At 35.9% G+C, this 13596-nt stretch overlaps 1 protein-coding gene across 43 annotated transcripts in view; it reads right to left on the bottom strand.

The window, feature by feature from the left end:
- Positions 1 to 13596, bottom strand: part of ZBTB20 (zinc finger and BTB domain containing 20) — an 847908-nt gene that overhangs the window by 678605 nt on the left and 155707 nt on the right. The window lies entirely within an intron of this gene.

Below are 13596 nucleotides of genomic sequence, written 5' to 3'. Positions count from 1 at the left end.
CCATGGACAGAGGAGCCTGGTGGGCTACAGTCCATGGGGTTGCAAATTTTGGGCACAACTGAGCGTGCATGCACACACACACACACAGAGGCAGGGAGGTTAGCCAAATATATCAGTTATTTTCCAACCAAATGCATTTGATAGTATAGAATCCAAACTAGGACTGGGAGCAGTAAAGCAGCAGGATGCTGAGGTGATTTTAACCCCAATTTGGTGAGTTAAAATATAAAAAGATTTAATTAGAAACAACTCCCCTATTAAATACTGAGTTTGATATTGTATGTCCTTGAAAAGTGATCTCTCTAAATTTGTTATGAAATACACTGAGAACCTTGATGTCATATTTGCTAATAATCTTCACAGACACTCAGCCATTCAAAGTCTCAAAAGCAGTCTTACTAATGGAAAAACATACATAAACATAAGCAAATCCTGTAAACCAGTACATCTACAGTAAAATTTTTATTAAAATGAAGACAGTCTAAGGTTTTCAACTGACTAGATCTTTAAGATGCAGAAACAAAAGGGAAACAAAGAACCAAACAGCAATCCATACCAGCAATCCTGAGCTTATGATGTACTAATACATAAAAAAAGGATCCAGAAAAGGAAGGTTATAGTTCTGCCATAGTAGGTTACCTGAGTAATACCACACTTATTCTGTAACATTGATCTTTAGAAGAGGCCCTAAAAATTTGAATCTGCTAGGAGGAGTGAGATAATACCCACTAAGCATGGATAAGCAGAGGATAACTTGGAATGGAAAAGAAAAAAATACTGAGGTTATGGGGATGAAGTAGGGAAGGATATTTCAGAGAAAATTAATTTAGCCATTATATATTTTGTTATAAAAGTGATTTTTATTTATTTTTTGTGTGTCTTCCCTACTGAAATGGAAGTTCCATGAGGTCAGGCCCTGTCTCTTTTACTGTATCCCCATGTACATGAATAGTGTCTGGCACATAGTATGAGATCAATGAATATTTACTGAAGGAAAGATCAACAGCCTGACCAACCTATGAATGAGGCACTAAGTCTACATCTATTTACAGATGAAACAATTTAAGCTTAAAGAAGTTAAATGTTATATATTAAGTTAAACTTTAAGCTTTTACAACTATCAACTACTGCAACTCATTTTTCATAGTCTTCTACTCAATATTCATTCTAGCAGAGGAATCAAATGATTAGCAAATAAATTGCTAAACTAATAATGTCCTATAATTCACACTACAAGGACAGACAAAGCAAGGTAATAGCATTGACAGTTACATGGACTGGTATTTTAGATAGTTCTGGACAGAAAAGCTGCTCAGAGAAGGCAACAATAATAAAATTGCTGAGTAAAGTAAGGGAAAATGTCTAAAAATATCTGGAGGTTATGTGGGCTATTACAAGGATTAAAGGAGATACACATTACCTTTCTTAGTATAATGGCTTGCAAACAGTACTCTCAATAACTATTATTTTATTATGTTGCTATTATTTTTATAAATGGTGAACTGCCCGATAAGATTATAAGTTTGTCAAAGACATCCATTCTTCATTCCCTACAGCTCCTTAAATAGTGCCCAGCAAGAATTCTCAATAAACATTTATAGAACTGAAAATAGGAAGACACAAGTATCAGTTCACTAATTAGAAAAAAGACCATATGAATACAAGAAAGTTACCATATTTCATAGGCATAAATCAATCCAATTCTGTTAAATTAATGTCACTTAATAAAGGGAAATATATAAAATGGATATAGCCAATAAGTCATAGATTAAAAACAAAGTAAGAAATAATCAGAAAAAAATGAAGGCATTGATACTAGGTCACTATCTTGACCATTCACAAGCTCTGTCTGCCTCCATCAAGTTAATACACATTTCTAGTGCAAGAACCCTTCTGCAACAAAGTAGTAGAGAACATGGTTAACTTTTACCAAAGACTGAAATATAAGTGACAGTGTGAAAACCGTCTGGAGAAGGAAATGGCAACCCACTCCAGTGTTCTCGCCTGGAGAATCCCAGGGACGGGGGAGCCTGGTGGGCTGCCCTCTATGGGGTCGAACAGAGTCAGACACCACTGAAGCGACTTAGCAGCAGCAGTGATAACTGTCACTGTTAGACACAGATGTGTAGAACAGATCATAGGGACTTAGTACGGGGTAAATATTACAAGTTGCATTTCCACAGTGCTGAGATGGTTGAGTAATTAAAGACAAACAAATTTTGTTCCCTACCTTTTGCCATGTACCAAAATAAAAATTATAAATATATATTAGGATAATAAGTAAAATAATTGAAGAGCTTTAATAAAATTTATGTATATAATTTTCTAAACTCCAAGGTAAGAAGACCTTTTGAAACACACAGATAATAGTATATAACATAAACACAAAGATTTCTTAAATTGATTAATTGAAACAAAATTTTTTTATAAATCCAAAAATATCTTGAACATAATTAAGCTGCTGCCCACAACAAATAAAGATAAATATTTTTGCTAATGCTAAGTCGCTTCAGTCGTGTCCGACTCTGTGTGACCCCATAGACCGCAGCCCACCAGGCTCTGCCGTCCCTGGGATTCTCCAGGCAAGAACACTGGAGTGGGTTGCCATTTCCTTCTCCAATGCATGAAAGAGAAAAGTGAAAGTGAAGTTGCTCAGTCGTGTCTGACTCTTAGTGACCCCATGGACTGCAGCCTACCAGGCTCCTCTGTCCATGGATTTTCCAGGCAAGAGTACTGGAGTGGGGTGCCATTGCCTTGTCCAATTAATGTATATGATATTCATAGGGTAAATAGTCTTTAGGAGGAAAGAAAACAAATATCTCATTTTTTAAAATGAATAGGCAATTAACAACAGAAGAGCATAAGGTATATATGAAATAATATTGAACTGTAATTGCAATGAAAGAAATACAAATTAAAATAACCTAAATATCCCATAATAGTGAACTGGTTAAATAAATTATATGTGATATAATAATAATCTTCCATTAAATATGGCAAGTAAAAATTTACAGTACACCACTAAGTGTAAAATGCAGATTGTAAAATGGTCATGATATTAAAATAGCAATTTTTAACAATTTGTCTATATATAATATATATAGGCTATGCAAATTTTTGGTCATATGCATATATAAATGTTGATCTGTATGTATGTGTGAGTGCATATGTATCAGAAAAAGCGCATGTGTTATAAAAAGCATGCAAACACTTTTACGTGGGCTTCCCAGCAGGAGATGTGGTTCATCCCTGGGCCAAGAAGACCCCTTGGAGAAGGAAATGGCAAACCACTCTATTATCTTTGCCTGGAAATCCCATGGACAGAGAGGCCTAGTGGGCTGCAGTCTATGCGGTAAATGGCAAAGAGTTGGACTTGATTCAACAACTAAAGAAAAACACCAAAGCACCTATATACTAAATTATTCTCAGGACTTATCTCAGATATTAAGATATAATAAGTGCTTATCTCAGATATTAAGATATAATATATATTCTTCTTTTTACAATTTCCTACCAAATGTTGTTGTTGTTGCTGTTTAGTCACTAAGTCGTGTCTGACTCTTTTGCAACCCCATGGACTGTAGCCTGCAAGGCTCCTCAGTCCATGGGATTTCCCAGGCAAGAATACTGGAGTGGGTTGCCATTTCATTCTCCTAGGGATCTTCCCCACCCAGGGATCAAGCCCATGTCTCTTGCATTGCAGGCAGATTCCTTACTGCTGGGCCACCAGGGAAAACTCTACCAAACAGTCTACAAGACATAAAAATTACTTTTCATAAAAACAAAAGCAGTAAAAAAAAAAAAAAAAAAAACAGTCTACAGTGCAGAAAAAAATTAGGTAATATATCATTAAATTTGCTGAATGTTAAGAAAGCCACATGGAAATGTCTATCTGTCCTATTTTTGGTGAAAGCCACCTCCATTAACTGTACATTTTTTTTTTAAAGAAGTAAATAAAGTAGATGGAGTGATGGAAGGGAAAAAAGAGAACAATAAAGCAAGAAAGGAAAGTAAAAGGAAATAAAAATAATATTTCTTTTAAAAAATCACTCATAATTGTACCTATTAGATTCCTAGAAGCCACATTTTAAATGTTCACATCTTTGATCAAATTTTCAAAGAAAGGCACAGCCTGAAATGTAGAAAATTTAAGAATTTTGACATTATATTGATATAGTAAGCATATTATTATAAAGGAAAAGAGATAAAACATGTATTAATTTTAGCAATAGGAACACAACAGAGGGACAAACAAAATTTGCCTTGAGAACAAATGAAGCAGTTTTGGAGGTAGGAGTAGTATAATTTTGAATAAGTAAAAATTCAAACTAAGTAAATAACATGTTGGGACAAAATGAATAGAAACTGTTAAAGATTATTCACTATGAGTAATTACAGAAAACAAGTATTCATCATTAAATAAAAAACGAAGTACAAATTTTGACTGTATCTGATCAAAGACCCCAAATGAAAACCAATTTACAATACTTAAATAACAGCAGAAAGAAAGAACCTATACATACATGGTCAAGAGGATAAGATATAGTCTAAGACTAGAAAACACTAATTTAGTTCCAGTTAATCCATAATGGTGCTTCTGACGGTAGAGGTATTCAATCTGGCTTTGGGTATTATCAGAGTTTTTAAAACACCAGAAAAATCTGATAAGTCCTACAGTAGACTTCTCCAAGAATCCATAAAAATGACCTGGCTAAATCCTACACTAAAGCCATCTAAAATCAAATTCCAATGAGCTTGAGCTCTAGGGCAAGAACAAAAGGTCATTCACTTAACCCAATTATTCTTTCTGTTAAGTATTTCAGTTTCCCTTCCAAATAGAGGGGAGAAGTTCAGAAAGATTATGTACTAAATATTGCTTTTAACCCTAAAATCCAATCAATTCCTTTTTCCCCTCACTTGTCTCTTTAAAAGTAATCCAAGCCATTTCCTTTATTATAGATAGCTTCACTCTGTTTATTTTTATTTCCCAATAGCAGAATGCCTTAAATAAATTCTTAAAAACCAACACACCAACAAATAAATAAATTAAAACTCCATGACTATAAAAAGTACATAGTCTAACCTGCTTAATTATTAACAGGTAAACAGAATGCATTTCTGAATTATTTACTTAATCTCCTTCAATTAAAAACTTTAAAGTTTTTGAGCTTGGAATGTGTACCTTTTCCAAGGATTCATAAAACAATTATTTTAAAATATTCTATCAAGCCATTTTAATAAAAGCAATTAAAAACACCAAGGTAAATGTGAATTTAAATATTTGCATAAGTACATAAGAAATACAACACATTTTGAACATTTCAGAGTCTAGTAAAATTCCCTTTCTTCCCACTTCCCATTGTCCTGTTTCAGATGCTTTATTCCACAATATGTTTGGACAGAATGAGTAAAAATATTCTGTACTAAATTATATTAATGAGATTGATATAATAATGCTTTGAAGCAAGCATTCATATAATGCTTTACTCCTAAGTATAAGAAATATATAATTATGAAACTACTGCAAGTGTGAATAATTCTGAAACTAGGATAAGAAAAAAGAATGAACAATAGACAAAAATCACCATTTTCTCAGGACAAAATACATACTCAGCTGATATACTGAAGAATGATTGCTGCCTGACACAAGTAAACATTGATTACCTGGAATTCTGGTTCATTAAATTTTCTGACTAGCTAAAAGTTCACCAGAGAGAATAAAATTTTCATTTTCATCCTTTTAAACTAAAAATCTAAAATATACTATAAGGTTTTGCTGCCTCTGTAAATAGGGTATCACACTTTTATCTTCACTGAATACAAAAATTTATATTACTTCAGAGGATGGTTGTTACTTTTGGGGGGATCATAAGTCCCTCTGAGATGATGGTAAAATTAAGAATCTCTTTCTCTCGAAAAGTGTATATGTTCACAGAATTTTGAATAAAATTTCTAGGAGTCCACAAACCCACATAAAGACCACTTGTCTTCAAATTTTACAGAATTCTAAATAGTTAAGACATAGGAGATTGCACTGACTACAAAGTGACCTCAAGACACAAGGATCTTTAGACTTGCTTTTTGAAAACACCCCTAATGGTGAACTATTAACTTATGAGCTATCTCTTTTTTTTTTTTTTAAAGAGAGGAATATAAGAACAATTCTGCTTAATTTAATCTAAGGTTAAATAATGTCTCAGTTTAGGACAATTGCTTTGAGTTTTAAAACAAAATAGTGCTGTTTTCAAATCATTCCACATTCTTGAAATGGCAACAAATTTCTTATACTTTAGTAATTCTTAGAGAAGGCGGGGTCAAAGAGAAACTTACTTAATTTTTATTCTTCTAAAGATTATCAGATAATAGCAAAACGCAATTCAGTTGCTCAGTCATGTCCGACTCTTTGCCACCCCATGGACTGCAGCACACCAGGCTTCCGTGTCCATCACCAACTACTGGAGCTTACTCAAATTCATGTCCATCGAGTCAGTGATGCCATCCAACCATCTCATTCTCTGTTGTCCCCTTGTCCTCCTGCCTTCAATCTTTCCCAGCATCAGGGTCTTGTCAAATGAGTCAGTCCTTCATGCCAAGTGGCCAAAGTATTGGAGTTTCAGCTTCAGCATCAGTCATTCCAATGAATATTAAGGATTGATTTCCTTTAGGATGGACTGGTTGGATCTCCTTGCAGTCCAAGGGACTCTCAACTGTCTTCTGCAACACCACTGTTTAAAAGCATCAATTCTTTGGCACTCAGCTTTCTTTATAGTGCAACTGTCATATCCATATATGACTACTGGAAAAAGTATAACTTTGGCTAGATGTACCTTTGTTGGCAAAGTAATGTCTCTGCGTTTTAATATGCTGTCTAGGATGGTAATAGCTTTTTTTTAAAGGAGCAAGTGTCTTTTAATTTTATGACCGCAGTCACCATCTGCAGTGATTTTGGAGCCCAAGAAAATAAAGTTTGTCACTGTTTCCACTGTTTCCCCATCTATTTGCCATGAAGTGATGGGACTGGATACCATGATCTTAGTTTTCTGAAAGTTGAGCTTTAATCCAAATTTTTCACTCTTCTTTCACTTTCATCAAGAGGCTCTTTAGTTCTTCTTCACTTTCTGCCATAAGGGTGGTGTCATCTGCATATCTGAGGTTATTGATATTTCTCCCCGCAGTCTTGATTCCAGCTTGTGTTTCATCCAGCCCAGCATTTCATGATGTACTCTACATGTAAGTTAAATAAGCAGGGTGACAATATACAGCCTTGACATACTGCTTTCCTGATTTGGAACGAGTCTGTTGTTCCATGTCCAGTTCTAACTGTTGCTTCCTGACCTGCATACAGATTTCTCAGGAGGCAGGTTAGGTGGTCTGGTATTCCCATTTCTTTCAGAATTTTCCAGGTTGTTGTGATCCACACAGTCAAAGGCTTTGGCATAGTCAATAAAGCAGAAATAGATGTTTTTCTGGAACTCTTGCTTTTTTGATGATCCAGCATATGTTGGCAATTTGATCTCTGGTTCCTTTGCCTTTTCTAAATCCAGCTTGAACATCTGGAAGTTCATGGTTTACGTACTGTTAAAGCCCGGCTTGGAGAATTTTGAGCATTACTTTACTAATGTGTGAGATGAGTGCAATTGTGCGGTAAACAGAGCATTCTTTGGCATTGCCTTTCTTTGGGGTTGGAATGAAAACTGACCTTTTCCAGTCCTGTGGCCACTGCTGAGTTTTCCAAATTTGCTGGCATATTGAGTGTAGCCCTTTCACAGCATCATCTTTTAGGATTTGAAATAGCTCAACTGGAATTCCATCACCTCCACTAGCTTTGTTCCTAGTGAGCTTCCTAAGGCCCACTTGACTTCACATTACAGGATGTCTGGTTCTAGGTGTGATCATACCATCATGGTTATCTGGGTCATGAAGATCTTTTTTGTATAGTTCTTTGTGTATTCTTGCCACCTCTTAATATCTTCTGCTTCTGTTAAGTCCATACCATTTCTGTCCTTTATTGTGCCCATGTTTGCATGAAATGTTCCCTTGGTATCTCTAATTTAGTATCTTAGTGCAAACACATAAGCATTTCCTATACTCAGGCTTTGTTGTAAGTACTTTTATGCATATTTACTTAATGTAAAAAAAAAAAAAAAAAAAAAACCTCTAGGAGGTAGCTACCTCATATCAGATATATCCCTGTTTTATTGATGTGTAATCTGAAACACAAAGAGATTAAGACATTTGACAAAGATCATCTCTACTGAGTGGCCAAACTAGGATTCTCACCCATTCAATCTTTCTGCAGAGTCTGTACTCCTACAAACCATACTGCATTTCCAGGTTTCAATTCTTCATGAGCTTACAGGTTATCTTGTGTGGTTTTATATTTAGCACAAGTCCATCTTTTCACTACCATACAAGAAGCATTCACAGTGTTGTGCCCAGAAATAGTCATTTTGGAAATTGTTCGTAAGTTGCTGACAAAACTGATACCACTTTTGTGACAGTTACACACCCTTGTAAATTTCCCAGAGTCAACTACCCAGAAGAAAAATAAGACACCATTACCTCAGTAAATGCAGAACCCTACAGCAAAAGCTGATCCCTCATTTCCTTTTTGGAAATAGGTCTGATGAGATACAAAATTGAATGATTATACATAGTGAGGGCCAACTAAGGTAATAATAGAAGTGGATTATCATAAGAGAACTGTTATCATAATAACAGTTCCCAAAGGGAAGACTGTAGTTCCTCAATTGTCTGAAGAGAGGAACAAACCAAATTATATGATTTTTACTTTGTAGTCTGAAAATAGTTTCTATGAAATAGGAATATTAAAGTAAAATGTATATTTAGTTGAGGGCATTCAAGTTTCTGTCCGTGGTCAAACCTGCCACAACATGAAAATTGTCCTGGCATATCTTTCTCACTGACAGATTGAGTGTTCCCAGAGATAGCAGCCACTTTGTCTCTCAGGATTTGCTTTTGATGTACCAACCTTCACATTTTCAGTAGTTCCATTAAAAGCTAAGGCTGATAACTAATGAAAGAAAGAGAGGAAGGAAGGAAAGAAGGACGAAAAAAGAAAATAAAGCAGAAAATCCCATCCTTATAGTTTGCACAGGAATGTTTTCCATTATATACTTGTTCCATTTAATTTTTATTGAACTACTTCCTACATATAAATACAATTAAGCAGGTACCAGTGAGAGACAAATATAAAAGGATATAATAAGGCCTTTCAGAGTCCTGAAAAATGGCTAAAGATCAGATAGCTAGGAAAGAAGGTATAGCATAAGGCAAATAAAAATACAGATGCAAGACTACATAACAAGAAAGAACCTTGGTAACTGAGACAGCTTTTCTTTATTGGACCCAGGGACTTTTGTCAAGTAATTGATTGCAATGTAGACAAACTATGCTGAGAATGAGAACCTGGTTAAAATAGAAAGTATTCCTGGAATAAAATATCATCCTTGGTTCCTTTTTCTTTAAAATGTCCTAAATATCATAATAAAACAAACATTTGGAAATCATCCAGTTATTATCTTATTCCCTATAATGATTCCCAACCACTTAAAATACCAATTCCTTTGTTCTTGGTTTTCAGGGTCCTCCATAATCTGGTTCCATTATGCATCCTCTTTTCCAAATATTACAGAAATCATACCCTGTAACCTTATCAAATAAGAATTCAAAACAATATACATTTGTTCAACAAATGTTTATGTGAGCCTACAATGTGTCTAGGAGTTTTCAAGTAACTGAAATCTATACAGTCTTAGAACCAAAGAACCAAGTTGTAACCTCCAGTTTTTCCAAAATGCTATGTGAATTCTTTGCCCTTCCCACTCTGCTCTTATTCCTATCCAGATACCTACACATGATCTTCTGTTGGATTCAACCAATACTGATTCAAATAAAATGAACTTAATCACTACATTTTAGCTCAAAAAAATGACATTATCTGTTTAGAAATTACTGATTCTTTGGGTACCCACGAAACAGAAGACTACCCTGTTCTACTAACACTCTTCCACAGACACAAAACATGGTGGGTCTTAACACAACACACACACACACACACACACACACACACACACACACTGTTAATAGGGTTGTCCAGATACACTGATCTTCTTTCTATTACTTTTTGAGGTCACAACTGTTTGGGACTTTTGAACTTGTTCTTCTAAAGCTCTTCTCCCACATCATTTCATGATGGCTCACCCTTCTTATCTTTCATTCTTAACTCAAATGGCACCTCGTTATTCTTCACCCCACTATCCACCCTTTCTGACCCAAATCACTCTTTATCTCTCTGCATTCTTTCTTTTTTTATTTATAAACTCATTCATTGCCCACACATTCGGAACCCTATCACTTAGCTGCATACTTTCCAAGTGGCACAGTGGTGAAGAATCTGCCTGCCAATGCAGGAGACACAAGAGATACAGCTTTAATCCCTGGGTCAGGAAGATCCCCTAGAGAAGGAAATGGCAACCCACAGCAATATTCTTGCCTGGAAAATCCCATGGGCAGTGGAGCCTGGTAGGCTACAGTCCAAGGGGTTTAGCATGCACGCATGGTCATGGTCATACACACTTCTCACTGCCAAATCCCTTGCTCCAGGGCATTATGCCTGGCACACAGTAAGCACTCAAATATCCGAGGTATGAATAAACAAACATAAAAAAGCAATTATGAAGTTAATATTCAAGCCATAAATATTTATCAAGCATCTACCATGTACAGGTGATTTTTTGTTCAGTTTAATCACAAGCTGAGGAATGCTCTGCTCCCAGTGTAAGTACATTGGGAGAAAAGTCTAAAATAAATTTGATAATACTTATTTTGTAAGATTTCTAAACAAAATAAATTTTAACAGAATAAGACTTAAAATGTCTTGATACTTAACACAAACAATATTGTTTTTCTCAGTCACCGTTCCTCTCACATTCCCCCATTAAGCCTAATGCTATATCATCATTAACTTTAATGATATCAAGAACAGTTGAACGGAACTTAGTGAAGGCAGTGACAGTGTCATATATCTCATTTTGGACTCTCCTGAAATGGATGAAACACAGAAGATTTAGAGTAAAACTAAACCCTGAGAGTAGTGACATGTACAAATTCATTTCCTTCTTTATACAATGTATAAATATTCTACCTATGCACAGACATGACAACAATTCTAATGCTTCTAAGGGTTAAAAAAATCCATTTAAACCAGGAGTCAGTAAAATATCTGTAAAAGGCAAAATGATTCATATTTCAAGTTTTGTAGGTCATATGGTTTCTGTCTCAAATACTCAACCCTGCCACTGGAGCAGGAAAGCAGCCAAAGGCAATGAATTTATAAACAAGGATGCATATATTTCAACAAAACTTTATTTAAGAAATAGAGAGTGGGATCATCAAGGAAAATGAAAATCAAAACTACAATGACATTCTGTGGTGGCACCCACAAACACCAATGTCCACATGGTGGAAGAAACTCCCAGGAATGGCTGCTGACAGTGTTTACAGGTGAGCTGCAGTTGCTTCCTGCTTCCATGGGAAACTTTCCGAGGCCACAGGGATTAAGGTCCCCACCCAGGTGGAGGATAGTGACATCTTGCTGAGATCCTAGACTAGTAGGAACCAGAGGTTCATGACTGAGATTCCTGGAACACCACCCTGTTACCTCATCATCAACCAATCAGAAGAAAGTCAAAAACCCTGAATTCATCACCCCAAATGTACCTTTAAAGACTCTTCCCTAAAAATCATCATGAACTTCAGGTCTTTTGAGAATATGCCATGTCTTGTCCTTGCTTGCCCTTGCAATAAATCTTTTTCTGCTCCAAAAGAAACAAACAAAAAGAAACTCATTGAAATATGTCGCAGCTGTCTAAATAGCTATTATCAAAAAGCAAGATATAATAAGTGTTGGAGAAAAGGGAACTTTTATGCATTATTGATAGAAATGAAAATTGGTATAGCCACTAAGGAAAACATGAAGGTTTCTCAAAAAATTGAAAAACAGAACTACCATATAATCTAGCCATTCCATTTCTGAAGGAAAGTTATGACCAACCTAGATAGCATATTCAAAAGCAGAGACATTACTCTGCCAACAAAGGTCCGTCAAGTCAAGGCTATGGTTTTTCCAGTAGTCATGTTGGATGTGAGAGCTGGACTATAAAGAAAGCTGAGCACTGAAGAATTTATGCTTTTGAACTGTGGTGTTGGAGAAGACTCTTGAGAATCCCTTGGACTGCAAAGAGATCCAACCAGTCAATCCTAAAGGAGATCAGTCCTGGGTGTTCATTGGAAGGACTGATGTTGAGGCTGAAACTCCAATACTTTGGCCACCTGATGCAAAGAGCTGACTCATTTCAAAAAACCCTGATGTTGGGAAACATTGAAGGCAGGAGGAGAAGGGGATGACAGAGGATGAGATAGTTAGATGGCATCACCGACTCAATGGACATGAGTTTGGGTAAACTCTGGGAGTTGGTGATAGACAGGGAGGCCTGGTGTGCTGTGGTTTATGGGGTCGCAAAGAGTCGGACATGACTGAGCGACTGAACTGAACTGAACTCATCTATAGGAAATAAAAACAATACCTTGAAAAGGTATCTGCATCCCCATGCTCATTGTAGTATCATTTACAACAGCCAAAACTTGGAAACAATGTGACTACTCAACAATGGATGAATGGATTTTTTAAAAACTGGTTTATATATACAATGGAATATTATTCAGCAATAAGAATGAAATTGCCATTTGTGACAACATGAATGGTTGAGGGCATTATGCTAAATGAAACAAGTCAGACAGAAAGACAAATACCGTATGGTCTCACGGATATCTTATGGAATCTAAAAATTTTACTGTAGATACAGAGAACAGATTGGTAGTTGTCAGAGCTTGGGGCTGGGGTGGTCAAAATGCCTGAAGGTGGTCAAAAGATAAAAACTTGCAGTTATAAAATAAATATGACCTGGGAATGTAATGTATGTTATGGTGACTATATGGTTAATAATACTGTATCGTATACTTAAAACTTGCCAAGAGAATGTATCTTAAAAGTACAAATAAAAAATGTGTAACTGTGGGATGATGGATATTAATTAGACTTACTGTGGTAGTCAATTTGTGATATACACAAGTGTGTGTGCAAGTGTGGTCAGTCATGCCTGACTCTTTTGTGACTCCATGGATAGGAGACCACCAAGCTCCTCTGTCCATGGAATTTTCCAGGCATGAACACTGGAGTGGGTTGCCATTTCCTCCTCCAGGGGATCTTTCTGACCCAAGAATCAAATCCATGTCTCTGCCATCTCCTGCACTCGCAGACAGCTTCTTCATCACTGTTCACACCTATCACACAATTATGTTATACACCTGAAAATAATATTATATGTCAACTACACTTCAATAAAGACAAACAAAACAGAGAGTAAGAGATTTATTGGCCACTGATCTAAAGCCATAAATAAAGCCTCTGGAATTCTTATATAGGGAGAACATGTGAAAAGTGAAAGTCCTTCAGTCGTGTCCAATTCTTTGCGACCCCATGGACTGTATAGTCCATGGAATTCTCCAGGCCAG

Source organism: Bos grunniens, chromosome 1, assembly GCF_055505025.1.
Source record: "Bos grunniens cultivar Pamir isolate PY7600 chromosome 1, Bosgru_T2T1.0, whole genome shotgun sequence".
Taxonomy (NCBI): domain Eukaryota; kingdom Metazoa; phylum Chordata; class Mammalia; order Artiodactyla; family Bovidae; genus Bos; species Bos grunniens.
Note: the sequence above shows the minus strand (reverse complement) of the source record. Positions and strands in the feature narration are given on the sequence as shown.